Genomic DNA, 6,403 nt, shown 5'->3' with positions numbered 1-6,403 from the left:
ATTCTGTGTATGGTGTTTAAAATTAATCTTAACTTTTCCGTTGCCCGGAATAAAAATTCTGATTCGCAGCAGTACCTATATTATCAGGTAGGCAATCTATACCTGCGGTAGACCGCAGACCCCTAGTTTGTACGTAAATGTATGATTTAACTCTAAAGTACCAAAGTTATATCAAGTTTGTCGTATTCTACCTATGGTGGATTAATCTGGGTTAATATAATCAATTAATACAAAATCTTAACTTATCCTGTTGCATCACTGTTGTATTTTTGACACCCAGATTTCCTACTTTTCCAGTGGATTTTCCTAAAATTTTATTTCATAATAACCTTCTCCGTGATATAGTCTTTAGTTTAAATAAAATCAAGAAGATCTAATAAGTAGTTCCAGAGTTGACCCTGTACAAAGATTTTAATTTCACATTTATATAGTTAAAAGATATATATAATATATTGACAAAAAATAATAACACAAATCAACAAAGGTGCCCATAACCAATAGCAAGCAATATACAATACACTATTATTATTTTAATCCACAACTTAACTTGTTGTTTTTGGCCATGTCAAAAGGTGTACACTTAAGAGGCCATAACTCCGGAACCACTTATCGCACAGCGTACAAACTTCACAGAAACCATCTACATATCAATCTTAATATGCACTAAAATTTTTATCGAAATCTGTTTGGCGGATCTTGAGTTGTAAAATTTATTTAAAATGTACACTTATTTATATATATATAGATTTCTATAAATATAACCATTAATTCATAATAGTTGTATATTATACAGGATATGTATAACAGGAAGACCTGACAGATGAAATAATTTTTGTTCTAATCAATATTTTCAAATTTTTTTTTATACATAATTTATAGTCACTTTCGCTACACGTATGATATAAATAAAAATATTTTTATTTTTTAATAGGTACTGGAAATAAAAAAATTTAAATATGATTGAATTTTTTAGAAAGATTTGAAATAACCAATTTTCAAATCTGATTATAAGAACAATTTTAATGGTAAAAACATTTATTTAAGTCAAGTAGTTTATTTTTTAAAAGTTTTTAAAATATCAATAGTTTTTTTAAGTAAATTAACTTAGAACGTAATAACTTTTTTCAAAATATTGTTTTTGGAAATATCTTGACATGAGTATATTTCTTAAATTATTTATGAACCATAATATAATGTTCACAATATTTTTGTCATACGTTTAAGTAACGTAATTTTTTTTTCTTGTCAGATCTTCCTGTATGCCTAGAAAGAATTATGTAATTTTTACATTTTATTCGTTTCTATGATAATAAACAAAGCATTATAAAAATCGTTTATAAAATTAAATATGAGTACTCAGCCCAAAAACATATTTATGTTAAAAAATAAATATTTTAAGCTATATTTGAGCGTATGAATGTACTTTTAAGAGTAAATGTTAAAAGTGCGTATAGGTACATTTTTTAATCGTTTTCATGGTCGGGGAACTGCTCACTATGCGGCCCCTCTTTATTAAGTCTTTGATATTTGGTTGTGTGTAAAAATTAAAGTTTTAAAGTAATTTTGAAGTTATGTGATATCCGTATATTATTGACTTTTAAGTTATTTCTGATAAATAAATTGGAATAGCGCTTATATGTTTAAATTTTTCGTTCGTGTGCTTTACTTTTGTAGTTTATTTATCAAGAAACTCCATAAAATATATTGTGAATTTTTTCTTAAATTTCACGTCATATATATTATGTTATACAACGATTATTAAAATAATATATACATATAGAAAACCGGTTGTTGGACTCTACGTGAATGCTGAAAAAAATGATATATTTCTTATTATTGTTTTAAAACAAGTACAGCCCAACCTATCTACGACATTATTTTCTTTAGTACTATTATGGTTTCATGACAGTACTTACGTCTCGTAATATTTTCATCAAATACTTCAATGTAATAAGCTTTAAATTCGTGACACATTATTAATATTACAGTTGATATTATGACTGTGAAAGAGAAACTATTATATAATTTTTAGCTAGGTATTTTAAAGAGATTCAATTTCAGTACCTATTCACAATTCACAGTTTTAAGTATAGGCTGGTTCAAACATCTTGAGTGAAAATAATATTATAACGTTTAGGTATACCTATTGGTATTCTTTTGTTCGTATAATTATCTTTATTTATATATGTATTCTATAGTCTGCAGTCTATACTATAGCATACCGTATTATTATGTATTGTTTTTCTAATAATATAGTTTTTATGCTTCACTGTTTACTCCAGACGCGTGTGTAAATAAATATTTTATAGTTTTGCAAAATTATTTGGTGTAAGTATGGTCTTATCCCTGTGGTATTTCGTATTTACCTAACTCCTATAAATTAAAATACTATAGTATATATTTACAGCTTCATTCATATTTCATTGAGTAATCACTAGGGCTGGGATTTTGATGCAAAGGCATCTTTTTGTTCTGGTATTTCGAAACGTTGGTCCGTAAGAATAAAATGTGTTTTGGGTAATACTGGTTATTTTAAAGTAATTTTGTTTTTGCATTTTCTTAGTTTTTAGAGCATTTTTCAGTTTTCACAATTTGTTCATAAAATAAACGAAAATGGTAGTGATTAACAAGAAACTTTCGACGAACTGCCGACGGTATGAATAATTAATTATATAACACGACAAGTTATCGTCGATACCAATTTTATCATAGCTCAAATTATCGCCGTTATATACGTCCTATTATAGTATTATGTATTATTGTTTTTAATTTTTATTATACCATTCATACATACAAGTTATCGTCGATACTCGATAATAATTTTATCATAGAAATCATTTAGTAATTTTATCTATCATAGAATTTTATCAAAAAATACACTAATTTAGTATCATTTTTAAATTATTTTCCAATTTTTAATCTATAATGAATAAATCTAAATGCATTTTTTAATTTTTTAAGTCATTTTTGCATTTTTCCAAGTGCATTTTTTAAGATTTTGTAGGGCATAAAGTCCCAGCCCTAGTAATCACTAATATCAGTGTGCGTAATGTGCAATGTCACCAATATGCCCAATGCTATTCGTAAAAAATGTTCAAATAATCAAATGAATATGATTTATAATACACCTGAACAAAATAACATAAAAATTAAAAACTTCATTAATTAACCTTTTATGTGTCTTAGATTTTTAGAAATATATTATTCATATATCAGATAAGTTATAAATTATAACAATTCAATTTTTAGTTAATTCTATAGAATATACCTACTATATTATTATGGTTGTATTAACTATTTTTATTTGGTCATATCATTTTGACTATATTATTATGATTGTATTAACTATTTTTATTTAGTCATATCATTTTGACTATATTTTACAGTTAAATCAACCAAAATATTTCAACTTATTATAGTTAGTTGATTTCGCTAACTTATTTGGTAAAAATGTAGTATATTCAACTAAAATATGGTTGATATAACTATAATATTTCTACCTAAAACTTTTTAGTTAATATTTTTTTCCGTGTAGTCCTTTTTATTTCTATATGCAGGATAAGAACTTACATACTCATATAATCTAAATTTGGTATGTGTGTAATTTTCAGAAATTTTTACAAAGTTTTAATTCTAAATAACGATAAACGCAAACATTGTGTAACGTTGTAATTGTAAATAACATAAAACAGAATTATTTTTTAAAATGCAAGCTCTGAATTTATATTATAATATTTTGTATTTATGATGAGTTCCCACTTAATTTAGATAATTATTAATTATTATACCAACTAATTACTTATTACCTTTTAGTTATTACCTATAGCCTATACCTAGGTACTTGTTACTATTTATACAGATAGATCACAAATATCCACTATACCTATTTTACTAAGTTTTTGTTTTAGTTTATAATAATATTTTATACTGAAAAATTGGTATCTATTTAATTATATTCTATAATATATTTTTATATGAATATCTAATATAAGTAATTAATTGTCATACTTGAATAGTATTGAATTAATTATACCTAATATTTATTACAAAAATACAATATTATGAGCTAAAATATAGGTATAAGTAGTTAGTTACAAAAATACAAAATAACAAAACCACACTTAAAAGTAATAATACTATAATTTTGTTGGACCTTGCAGGAATTTGTTTCAAAGCAAAAATGTATGTGCGTAGGATAGGTTAGGCGAGGTTAAGTTCGGTTATGTATAAGTAATAGCTGGTACCTAGCCGCTATATTATTATGTATAGTGGTATACCTATATTGTTATATTATATGAGTTTGAAAACAATTAAAAAATAGTTGTTTTAATTGTGGAAGACTAGACATAATTATATTACCAGAAATATTATATATCTTAGACTTATTTTATAATATGATTCAAAATAGATAAAATCATATAAATACGTTTAAATTATAATTAAATCATAGATATCTGTAGGTATAATAAGCAACAAAAAATATAATATATCTTTGAAGGCTTAATATTTCATGAATACGGATCGTGTTGTTTATTTTTATTGTACTACCCACCCACGGTAGGTATCAGCTGTGACTTGTGTTACGGTTATATTGGTTATACATAACTTATAACTATAATATCGCATGTTATACATAACGATTTGACGTCTTGGAAGTGACTTAATACTACACTGAAAATCCGAATATCAGAGGAGAAAAAAAAATTACAGCAAGACAACCACCATCGGAATGACCCTATTCCTAGCGAGAAAAATGGCGAGTCGCAGACCTTGAACACATGCGCACATGAACTCGGAACGCGCGCGCGCTAGGGAATTCGATTGTAGAGTAGAGGAAACTGGTTCTGGTTTGTGACCAGCAGAACTCCGCCGGCATATTACACGGGCTAGTCGGTTCTCCCGGGTCTTCGCGTTAGCTCATGTCTGTTTGTTTACCGTAAAATACTACCGCCGTCGTGGTCGTCTGTCTTTAGGTTACCGTTAGACCTCGTACCTTGTGTTTGTTGTGTGTTATATCCGCGAGTGAGAACTTGCTTATCGACATGTACCGGAAACGACAAAATACGAAAAAGTGACGTGGTTTTAATTTTTTTTTCTTACAGTTTTTATTCGCCAAGAATTCGATATAGCCAAAGGTACATATTATTATTACTTATTGCTGAAAAAGTGCAAATGCCAAATATTGTTTTTTGTTTTATTTGTTACGGTTTACAATACTATTATATTGAATAATAATATGGAAAACAAATAATTTATTCAACAAATTACAGTAGCCTGCAATATTAGCAAATTATATACTAGTTATTGCTATTATTACGTAAAATCTTATAGTTCTTTACCATTGACCACTATTAAAGTCTCTGTTATAACATCAGCAGAGGAAACATGGTTTGAATTGAATAATGTACATTTTAATTTTTAATAAGGTGTTGTTTTTTCTTACTATTTAGTCATAAACAGATTACGTCGTGTCTCGGGTGTTGTTTTAAATTTAATCATTAGTAATGAATAAATATATATTTAAATATTTTTAATTTTATACTAAATTAAAATCCGTTCCCTATTCATTACCTAATACAATCTAAATCGAAATAATTATCATTTCAATTGTTAATTATTTCTTAGTTTACTTAAGTACCTATCATTTAATCTATGACAGTTTTGGTTTTTTGTGAGAGATAATTAGGTAATGGATAACAGATAAATATAATATTTTATAGATTAAGATAGCAATTTGATTACTTTTGTATACTTAAGTATTTCAAGTATTCCAATCCAGTGACATAACTTGGTATACCTACATTTTTTCGGGGGGGGTGGGGGGAGTATAGAAATTATTTTTACTTATTGTGTCCAATGATATAGTCTTCTATTATACCCCTCTGCTAATTTATTAATACTAAATCTTATCATGTTGATACTGGACTACGCACTACTACAACAATCCACGAAGTTGTAAAATTAGTGAAAATTTACCAACGTACAATACCACAGATATAATATAAACGAATTAGATAGCCGACTCCCGATAACAACAATATCGAATATTAAAGCCGGAAAAATGGCCGACCTTCTCATCAAAAAGCTCCATGTTTACATATAAGTTGAAATATTATACGTATTGAAATTTGGAAGTCTGAACTTAAAAATTCTTAAACTTAATTTAACCACACAATATTATAATGATTTTACTATGCATAATAATTTTATTTTATTTTATAATAATTAATAATTTTTCGGTGACGGTATAAATGTCCTAAGTCAAACATTTATATTTTCGGCTAAATAAGTATGATTAATTTGTACCCAATATAATGTGACTTAAAATGTTTAGACCAAAACATAATATATCACTGATGAACTATAGTTTTGATTTACGTGATCTGTACCAAAAAAATATAAA

At 26.5% G+C, this 6,403-nt stretch overlaps 1 protein-coding gene across 2 annotated transcripts in view; it reads left to right on the top strand.

The window, feature by feature from the left end:
- The first annotated feature begins 4,867 nt into the window (after positions 1 to 4,867).
- The window catches only part of LOC100165263 (protein artichoke), a 34,816-nt gene continuing 33,280 nt past the window's right edge, over positions 4,868 to 6,403 (top strand). The window contains exon 1 of one of the 2 annotated variants that reach the window (XM_016804786.2): positions 4,868 to 5,130. The gene's annotated coding sequence lies outside the window, so the exon portion shown is untranslated. Of the gene's footprint in view, positions 5,136 to 6,403 lie in introns of both variants that reach the window. The other variant, XM_001944174.5, reaches the window with a different exon arrangement.

Source organism: Acyrthosiphon pisum, chromosome A1 (genome assembly GCF_005508785.2).
Source record: "Acyrthosiphon pisum isolate AL4f chromosome A1, pea_aphid_22Mar2018_4r6ur, whole genome shotgun sequence".
NCBI classification, from domain to species: Eukaryota; Metazoa; Arthropoda; class Insecta; order Hemiptera; family Aphididae; genus Acyrthosiphon; species Acyrthosiphon pisum.
Note: the sequence above shows the minus strand (reverse complement) of the source record. Positions and strands in the feature narration are given on the sequence as shown.